Consider the following 10,645-nt stretch of genomic DNA (forward strand, 5'->3'; position numbering starts at 1 on the left):
TTTTATTTTTCTAAAAAGAATTCATATTATGTGTTTTACTCTTCTCAACCATACCTCCAACAATTCTTTTTATAGATGCTTAAACTACAATCTTCTACAATTGTCTATGCAATAGTAGCCGCACCTACTCTTCCTCTTATATAATCATTTTAAATATTAACATTTTAATATAATCATATATCCATTTCAATATTTTCGTATAACAGAAAAATAAAATAGGATTTCAAAAAAAAAAGGGGGAAAATAAAAATATTTAAAAAGGTGAAAATGTAATTTTTATTGGAAGAATGGGATTTCAATTTTTGTTTGGTAAAAAGTCTAATCTGGTCCTCACGATTTCGTGGCTGGAATTCTCTCTTCAATCGGGAAACTAAACCGGACAAGAGTGGTCTTGCTCTGGCATTTTCTGCACAAAAAGTAATTAATTGATTATAACTAATTTTATATAAATTCCTCTTACCATAGAATTAATTCAATAATATTGCAGGCATAAAAATTCAACACTGGTAAATAGAAAACTACTTGTGCTTGTGTAATGTTAAAACAGCAGACGTCGACGTTTCACGATGTGAGGTATACCGGGATGCATTTTAGGAGGGAATCAAAAACCATATCAAAACCTTATCCTTTGGGTGATCTCTGCCAACTTCATCGCCATCCTTGTGTGTTCAGTAGCATTTTAACACAGCTTCTCCTCTCATGCCTTCTCTTCCCTTCATGTTCGCCTGACAACGCCTTCCAGTGAAGCCTATGGCCGCACCTGCATCTGCATCAACATTTTCCAATCCACACTTGCTTCACAAGGTTTCCGTTACAGACGAGATTTTAGCTTTCATTTCCGGTTTTATTTCTAAATTTAGCGGTTAGGTTTTGTTTCGATCGTTTGATTCTGTTTGTGATTCTCTCCAGGAAGTTATCAATCAATACGAAATCAATGTGAAGCCGCAATTCCCGATTCAAAAGCGGGAATCATCTCGATTCTCACGCTTCACACCGCTATGCGCTACCTTGAGGAGCTCGAAAGGATTCGGACCTTCTCCGAAGAAGAGCAAGAAGAAGAACAAGCTGAAGAAAAGAGGCTCCGACGACGACGACGATAACGACGAGGAGGAAGAAGAACTGACGAGAGATCAAGGTGTGATACCTGAAGTTGTAACCAACAGGATGATAAGCAGGATGGGATTCTCAGTGGGGATTCCTCTGGCAATAGGGCTAATGTTCTTCCCCTTCTTTTATTATCTCAAGGTTGGTTTGAAGATTGATGTGCCCAATTGGGTGCCCTTCATCGTGTCCTTCTTCTTCTTTGGGTCTGCACTGTTGGGAGTGAGCTATGGGATTGTATCCTCCAGCTGGGACCCACTTAGAGAGGGCTCACTTTGGGCTGGGCTGGAATGAGGCCCAAAAGAATTGGCCTGTCTTTTGGCAATCCATTTGGGGTGGATCTAATACGAAGGGAAAGTAGCCTTGTTATTATCTTTTCCCTCATGTGCCTCTTTTTCGTTACGCTTCATTGAAGTTGGGTCAATGTAATCTGCTTTCTAGGAGGAAGCCGTCTGTTATACCATTACTTCAATTTCATGTCATGATACTAGGGATTTGGCTCCTGATAATACAGATAAATATGGGGGGAAAGGTCTAATGGATGAAAAGAGAGACAGCTCAAACGCAATAACAGTCGTTCCTCTCCACTTGGATGAGTCATGTTTAAATCTATCCGATCGAAAAGGTGTAATTGGATCCCTTAAAGTGCCAAAACAGGAAAAACTGGTCAAGTAGGAAAAACTCGATTCTTTTTAAACAAAATTGAAGGTTCAAGTGCAAGTGCCGTGGACGGACCTAATCAAGTTTGATGTAATATCGAATATAAAAAAAATCACATTGCAATAGGTATCTTAAGCTAATCTTTTTTTGACCAGCGTATCTTAAGCTAAACTCAGTAATACCCAAATCATATATATATATCGGATGTTAAACAACTGTATTTTGCGAAAAGAAGTTTGGTGCAAAGTATGGAGCGATTACATCTTCGTCCCTTGATCAGATATGAAACAAAAAAAATATTCGTATCTATAAATGAAATATAATATTAAATGAAAAGAAGAATTTTTTTAATCAGAATTTAAACGCAACAAATAGAACAAGAAACAAAAGGGATCCAAATTGGTCAAGACAATAATTCGTGAATTTTTGGATTAAGTAAACTGGTTGGATATAACTGTCATATTCATGATTAAAATAAGGATTTATTTTGTTAGTCCTTATAGTTTGATCAAATTTAATTTTAGCCGTGATATTTTTAATCATTAGTTTTTATCCCTATAATTTCATAATTTTTTATACAAGTTTAGCAAATGATTTCCATACTCACTGAATTTTAGTTCTGATTCTTATAATTAAACTCACACCAAATCCTTATAAAGTTATAAGGATCAAACTAACAATTTGAAGTAGTAGGAGCTAAATTAACATTAAATCAAACAGTAAGTTACCAACAATTAAACTAGCTCTTAAAATAATAGCAATATTGGTATGTAAACAAGTTGCCTTGAGAGCTTGTTTGGTGTGAAAGAAAAGGAGGGGAGGGAAAGAAAAAATTTAATAAGTTTGATTTAAAAATTTGAAGAAATGGAGTCTTAAAATTTTAATAAAGATAAGATATAATATAAAAAATAATAAAAATTAATTAAAAAATTTTAATCCTATTTTTTTAATTTTCTAAATGAAACTGATTGAAATTTTTTCTCACTTCTCTTTTTTTCTTTTTTTCTCATGTCTAACTGACCTTTAGAAAATGGAGGATTGTGAGAGCATGGGAGAGAGAACACGTGTTGTTGGGCAGTCGCATGGATAGGGGTCCGTGTCGCTTTCCTCCACCTGTAAACTGGATCTCCGTGTGTGTGTGTGTGTGTGTGTGTGTGATAAATGATGAGCAAGCAGCTCGGCACAACGCTTTGCAAATTTTCACCACTTTGCTTTAACCTTCCATTCCAATAGCGCCCAACTCAGTTTGTTTTTTGTAGCCCCGACAAAGAGAATCCCCAGTAGAAGAAAGGAGGAGGCACCTATTTTTTCTAAATTGTATGGAAACCCAATATATAACCAAAAAAATTATAAAAATAATTTTCTTAAAAACTATTTAATATTTTTAAATTTAAGGTAAAGGGTTAGTCTATAAATTAAGTAAAAATGTGATTTGACCAAAATTAAAAAAAAGGATATACGAATTTTCATTTCTATCAAAAGCATGCATAGCATTAGCATGTAGTTTACTAAAGAAAAAAGTTCGCATTGAACATATATTGAAAAGAACTGTCCAGCTACATGCTCTTCTAATTTTCACTCCTTTTTTTTTTTCCCCTTTCTCTTTACTGAGATTCCTATCCTAATCATGAAGAATCAAAACAAACCGAATATTCCTATTACCCACATTTTCTTTAATTTCCATTTCCCTCCCTGCTTAGTCCTCGGCCCCCGCCCATGACAAGTACTTCGTACCAAAGCTTTCACTCCTTCATCCATCCTGCTACAACTTTTATTTGTCTCCCCTTTGCATTTTTTTTTCTCCCTTTCAAACTCACCATCATCGTCAAAATTTTTGTTACAAAAATTGAGTACTTTAATTAATTCTTCTAGATGCTGGCCAAAAAGAAATTGTTCTAGATTGAAATTTCTGAAAAATATGCTGTAGCTTGTGTATCACACAGATTTTAAAATATAAACCTAAAAAATAATTTTTAGTCTCCAAAGCATAGCTAACTTATGAAGATTTTAAAGTTTTTATTGAAGAATCAATTCTTGAGGTGTGTGTTCATTTTTTTTAAATCAAAATCTTCAAAATAAATCAACAACACGTCATTTTAAATATCTAAACTGAATTTCGCCATAATTCTAAATTCTGATCTCTTAATTAAAAAAAACCATAAGAACATTAACTTAAATTAACCGGAACTCGCGGATTAAAACGGTATTTTTGCACATATAAATTAGACTATTTATATTTATAATTTATAAACAACATGTTGTTTATATATTGGGTTGCATGCACCATCTCTACATGGTCGAAACGAATTTAAATTCCGAGGGAGGGGAAAGTGGTAAGTACGATAACGAGGATTTAGGGGGTTAATGATTAGGATGTTCCCTTAAGGATGAGCAAATCCGCCCAACTATGCCTTTTTTTGGGTTACACTATTGAAGGGACCACACCACAATGCTAAGACATGAGTACACTAGCAGACGCCAATATTTCTCGACTTAAACTCCCAACGCTCACCTGACCCAACATACTCAATATGCCCCCATTTTTAAATTAATATACGTGCATAGTAAATTCCACCTTACATCCATTATTTTTTTCATTTAAACTAGATTTTTTTAAGTACAATTTAAACATACACGCACACGTTAATCTTAACATCATGTTCAGTTTTAAATACTCTTTCAGTTTTTAATATATTACCTAATTATTAAGTTAATTTTGATTCTAAATATAAGACCTATTTTTCATATTTATTAATTTTTTTCTAAATTACTCATGTGGATACTCCCTCAACATAATCAAGTAGAATAGAAAAAGAGAGAATATTAAGGAAGATAATATGGTGTTTTAGAAAAAACATGTCATTTCTTATAATTAATCAACTTACCTAACTTTCTTAATCTAATCAATTAGTTAAGTAGGTCTTATATTAAGGACTAAAGGAGTATCATTTTTATTTGAAACACTATCGGATACTAAATGTAAAAAGTTCTGCCAATAAGATTTTAAACCTTAATTTATCACATTATAAGAGACTAATCCCTTTTGATAGATTCAATCATGTTGGTTATTCAAACTGAATCAACGTCCGATATATTGTACATGGTATTTGAAAAACGAGTTGTTAATACATCAAGGTCTGTGCCACTTCTTATCTATTTCACGTATAGTAGTATTAATATTAATTTTTATAAACATATTTTTTAGTTTTATTTTATTTTTAATAAAATAATCCCCTTATGATAAATACATCAGTAAATATAACAAGATAATTATTTGGTTAAGTATAATATATGTTATGAACAATAAATAATAAAACACGTACACATATAGATATCCAAAATATGAGCTATTTTGCAACTTTTTCTTGATTCAATACATAAGTCTTGTTTGATAATGTTGAGGATATTAAATCTTTTTATTTAATTTTGTGTACAATTAAATGTAATAAAGCTAACTCTGAGTTCAATAAGAATAATTGAAAAAGGTAATATAATTTAGAATAAAAGTGCACCCAACACCCTAAACTAATTTTAAATTCTAAAATATCAAATGCTGCAATTTTGTTCCCAATCTATTAAGATAGGTGCAATTTTAACAAAAGCTAATAGACTCAAAAATATCCGTTTTCTTCCCCATCTCGCCCCCTTCTCCGTCCATCTCTCCTCTCCTCCTTCCTTTCATTTCTTCCTTTTGCATCCGCATCTGATTTCTTGGAATTTATAGTTGATTTACATCCGAGTAATTTCCCTGTGCTGTCTTTACTTGTTACACTAATAGTTACATCCACAGGGATTAATTAACGTGCAAAATCTTCTAACACCATGGTTACTACTATTAAAAATGTGCAGAGCTATACCTAGTCTAAATATTCCTCGACTACACACATTATGTCCTTCTAGTATTAATTTTTCTTTTTCCAGAAGTCCTTCTAGTATTAATGAGGTGAAGTGTTCCCCCCCCCCTTTTTTTAATAATGATGTTGGAAAACTATTCCATGCCTTCTCTTGAGAGAGTTTTCATCGGACAATTGTAATTGATATTAGCATGAGATCGCTGGGGAAGACTTTGTAGCAATGGACGCAGCACCGTTAAGGTCCTTGTTGGACCAAACTTCTTCTAATTTCTTTTTCTTTTCTTTTTTTGAGGTTCTTACTTGTTTCTTATGATTCTTTTTTTTTTTTTTTTGTTGCTTGTCTTGGGTTGTTTGTTCTTAAATGCAGAAAGAAAGGGAAAGGAAGGAGGAGGGGAGAGACGGACAGAGCAGAGGGGGAAGGAGATGGGAAAAACCGATGTTTAAGAGTTCGTTAGTATAGGTAAAATGCACCTATTTTAATAGATTGGGAATAAAATTGTATGACTAATAATTTAGGATGCTAAGCGTACTTTCAAAAATAGTTTAAGATATTAGACGTAGTTTTACCTTATAATTTATTGACAAGTTAATGATTTAATGACTTTTTAACCGATTCCTGATTAACATATTAATACTGGATTCAGCCTGCAAGGGTTGGGTCCGACTGGTCGCAAACGGGGGCGCAAGGCGCGTTTCTCCACCGGGTTGGGCTCGATTCTGGGACGCAGGCACCCTGGGATTAGTCTGGCCGATATGCTGGGATACCCTGAGTCAGCGATAACATCCTACTCAAAAATATTGGATTCAAACTTGAAACATCACTGATACAATCATATCATGTTATGGCTTGGACAGCTAACAGGTAACGTGTACCATTTAAATTTTAAAAACACTTGACTGAGGGAAACATTTTATATAAAAATATAAAATAGTTAATAAATATGACCCTGTTTGTAGGGACATGACTAGTTTCGCCGAGAGCATACTTATGCAGCAAGATGCACGGATGGTTAGGTTCTTATTAAGTTCTGTTTGGTAATATTTAGGATATTAAATATTTTTTATTTTCTCTCGTGCACAATTAAGGGAGTGTTGGCAATAAAAAAAGTATTTTAAAAAGTAATTTTTTTCTTGCAAAAAAATCAAACTCCTTCATATTTTTATTTCGTATATCGTAAAAACACTTTTAAAATTATAGTTTGGTTTTCACCCAAACACGCCCTAAATGTAATAAAGTTAAGAAAAAACTACACTAAAATACCTTCAAGAATGCTAAGAAACAAATTAGGGCAGGTGAATTGTAAATTTTAAATAAGAACCCTCGTAATTTGGAATTTTTTCTTACTCCAAACTACTATTTCATATAGTTATTGATTACTCTAGTCTAATTATTCACTACTTGGGTTTCAATTCTAGTTACTATTTTTGCATAACTATTGATTGTCACGACAGTGGTAAATAACTAAACAAAAGTAATAAATATCTCTAATAACACTTAATGCATTTTTTGAAATTGTTGAAACAAAAGCAATCAATAGTGAAACTGGAGTAATCAATAGCTAAACAAAAATAGTCATCAAATTTTTAAAAAATGAAAATAATCAATCGCAATACCAGAATAATTAGTAGTAAAATAAGAATAGTCATCAGAGTTTTTAAATAAATACAGTCAATAACTAAAAATAAGTAGTTAATACATCAAAAAAGTAACCAAGAATTCAGCGACCGATCACTAGAGTTCCAGCAACTGGCCACTACCAGGGTCACCAGCACTGGAACTCTAGCTGGCAAGATACTGGCTAAGAATGCTGAGGTGACAATTTTTTTTTTTTAAAAAAAGAAAAAAACAGTGAAGGCATTTATATAATTTGGTAAGATTTGAAAATTCTAAAATAATACAAAGAGTTTGAATTAGGATTTAGAAACTCACGCATATTGATTTATCCTTTAACAATTTTTAAAGTATTTTATTGTTTTTTCCCCTAAAGTTAACTCTGAGTTTAATAAAAATAATTGAGAAAGGTAATATAATTTACTGACAAGTTTAACGATTTAATGACTTTTAACCCATTCCTCTTATTAACATATTAACACCGAATTCAAACTCGAAAGATGCTATCATATCATGTTATGGTAGGGACAAATAACTCAGGCAAAAATAAAAAATAAAAATTCAGGCTGGGACAACTAACAGGTAACATGTACCATTTAAAATTTAAAACACTTAACCGAGGAAACATTTTAATATAAAATATAAATAGTTAATAAATATGACTCTGTTTGTAGGGACATGACTAGTTTTGCTGAGAGCATACCTTATGCAGCAAGATGTACGGATGGTTAGGTTCTCAAAACTTTGAACGCAGTGTTTGGACAATGCATCCCACTAATGTCTCTTCTTTTCACATTGGGGATTGGAATGGTACGAGCCTGTGGTAACAGAATTGTAATTTTGTTTTATTAGTATGAGGCAAAGCCATAAAAAAGGAGAAACCAAAGTACTAAAATCAAAACCAAACCCTAAAGTGAGCATCGGAAACAGAGAGAAAGAGCGGAAAAGAAAAGACTTGAGGATTAAAAACTCTCAGAGATCTGGTTGCTTTACCTTGGCTGAATGACAAAACTTTTATTATCACTTTTCAAACTCATTATTATATAAATATACAGTGCCTTGAAAAGTAGTACATTATCAATAAAGTCAAAATAAAAAAACAAAGTCTGAATAAACCATCACGCTTTGGCGGATTTTCATCTTCACTCTTTTTTTCTTTGGCCATCTTTCAGCTTCACTCTTTACACAATACTGTCAATTTATGGGGTAAATTAAATACAAGAAGATTTTTATTTTTTATTTGTATGATTATTATCTATTTGTCACACAAATAAATAGCATCAAAATTAGTTGATAGTTGACTGACATATAGACCCAGAGATGCTTCTCACTTAAATAAGTAACTCGCGATTGAAGCATTCTTTGCTTAAAGAGAGGTGGGCCTCAAGGAATAAAGGGAAGAAGCACAAAAAAAAACATCTGAGGATCAAAGTTAAAGCACGTCGACACATCCCCTCCCTCCAAAAAAAAAAAAAAAAAACAGTTTTTCAAAACACGGAATATGTCTTCATGTCTTGTCTTTACGTCATATAATTAGTTTGAGAGGCCGCGGGGCTAAGATAATGCAGATCAAACACTGTACCGTTTCTCAATATAAAACTTAATTAATTAATTTAAATAAATTAAATATTGGTTTAAATTAGTTAATATGATTTTTTTAAAATATCATAATTATCTTTCTTAAGCCGTATTTGCGATCAAGATTAAAATTATTTATAAGTACATTTCATATAAGTTAAGATAAAACTACATTTCACATAAGTTAAGATAAAATTTATCTCGCATACTTATCTCATATCCGTAAATTATGATTGAAAACTATTTATAAGATATTCCAAACGGACCCATTAGTTTCTCCTCTACCTTCTCTACCTAATTATTGTTGAGAAAAATATAATAGAGTTAATTTAAAAAAAAACTATAAACATGTAAAATAAATCTTATATATAAGACTAACATAATTTAAGATTCTCTATCAAGTACCGGGTGAGTAAACGTCTCTTGACGGATGTCGTTTCGCAACTTTGTGTCGAGGATCCCTCTTAGAATGTTCTGATTGACAACGACGAGTACATGAGTCTAACTTAACCCTCGCTTATTGAACAACGTGAGGATGTCTTTCCACTCAGATTTCGACGGGAAACACATGCTAAGATGGTCCATGAATTCTTGGTACACGTCACCATCCATCCCGTTTACAATCCCACACATTTTTAAGGGCCAATAACATCGATCCTGGACACCTTATACAAAAAGTCTTATATTTAGGATTGGAAAGTATATTAGAAACCAGATGAAGTGCGTGTGTATATATAACCCATAAACGATCAGGCGTGGACTGAAAGTAGAAATTGTCCTAAAATTTTAGGAGTGAAAATTTCTAGCCTGAAACTGCAACAGTACGTTACAAAACATGAAATGGGAAGAAGGAAATCAGAAAAACAGTTACAACGGAGGGAGGAAGATGCCTGCAGGTGGTAGTGACAGGGACACCAAAGAGACTACTGGATTTCTCTTGCCTTTTTCTTTTCAGTCGCAACCTTTGCTCTTTTGATAAGATGAACATTGATCTCCCCGCCTTTCCTATTCATTCTTATTCCTTTCTTTTGTTTGTTTGTTTTGCTGAGATTCGACCTTTCATTTCTCATCGATCAATCTTATCTTTGTAAAGCTGGATCCTACTGTTTGCTCACTGCATCATTCTTTCTTCCATCAAAATGCTGCCTCCAGGAATTTAATATTAAAAATAATTTTATTTTAAGTATTTTTTTATATTTATTTTTTAAAATAGTTATTGTAATAATTACGTGCGTTAAATGTTTCACTAGATAATAATTTTAGATATACACATGATTCATAAAGACATTTTAGAAAAAAAACACATTTTGTTACAAATAACTAACTAAACTAATTATCTTAATCTCTTTAAATTAGTTAAATAGGTCTTATATTAAAAGTTAAACATGCAAAAAAAAGAAAATACTACCTCCAATCCCTAATTACTACCTCCGTGCTTATTATAAGAGATAAATATAAGATCCTAATTTACTTTATCTCTCATATTATTTATTTATTTATTAAGATAATTTTTATATTAGTTGAATATGTTAAATATTTAATCAAATATTAAAGTTAATACATTTGATTACAAGGGTATTTTAAAGAAAATAACGCTTATTTATTATAAATAACTAATAATAAATTTTTTTTTTGTATATTCAAATTAATTAACTAGTTTTTATATTAAGAATCAGGTAATATATTGGGGAAATGACAAATAAAGACCCTTGAATTAGCAAAATCACAAGGAGGTCACCTGAATAAGTTAAATTACCAAGAAGGACCCGGTCTCAAATTGTAATTATGAAATCAGGCTAAAAAGACAAAATACCCTTCTGCTCTTTCTTCCATCACCCCA

At 32.1% G+C, this 10,645-nt stretch overlaps 1 pseudogene; it reads left to right on the plus strand.

Moving 5' to 3' along the window:
- The first annotated feature begins 632 nt into the window (after positions 1-632).
- LOC114714167 (protein PAM68, chloroplastic-like) lies at positions 633-1,470 on the plus strand (annotated as a pseudogene).
- Positions 1,471-10,645: the final 9,175 nt, after the last annotated feature.

This window comes from Neltuma alba, unplaced genomic scaffold, assembly GCF_004799145.2.
Source record: "Neltuma alba isolate B1F8T4 unplaced genomic scaffold, ASM479914v2 tig00011487_pilon, whole genome shotgun sequence".
Lineage (NCBI taxonomy): Eukaryota > Viridiplantae > Streptophyta > Magnoliopsida > Fabales > Fabaceae > Neltuma > Neltuma alba.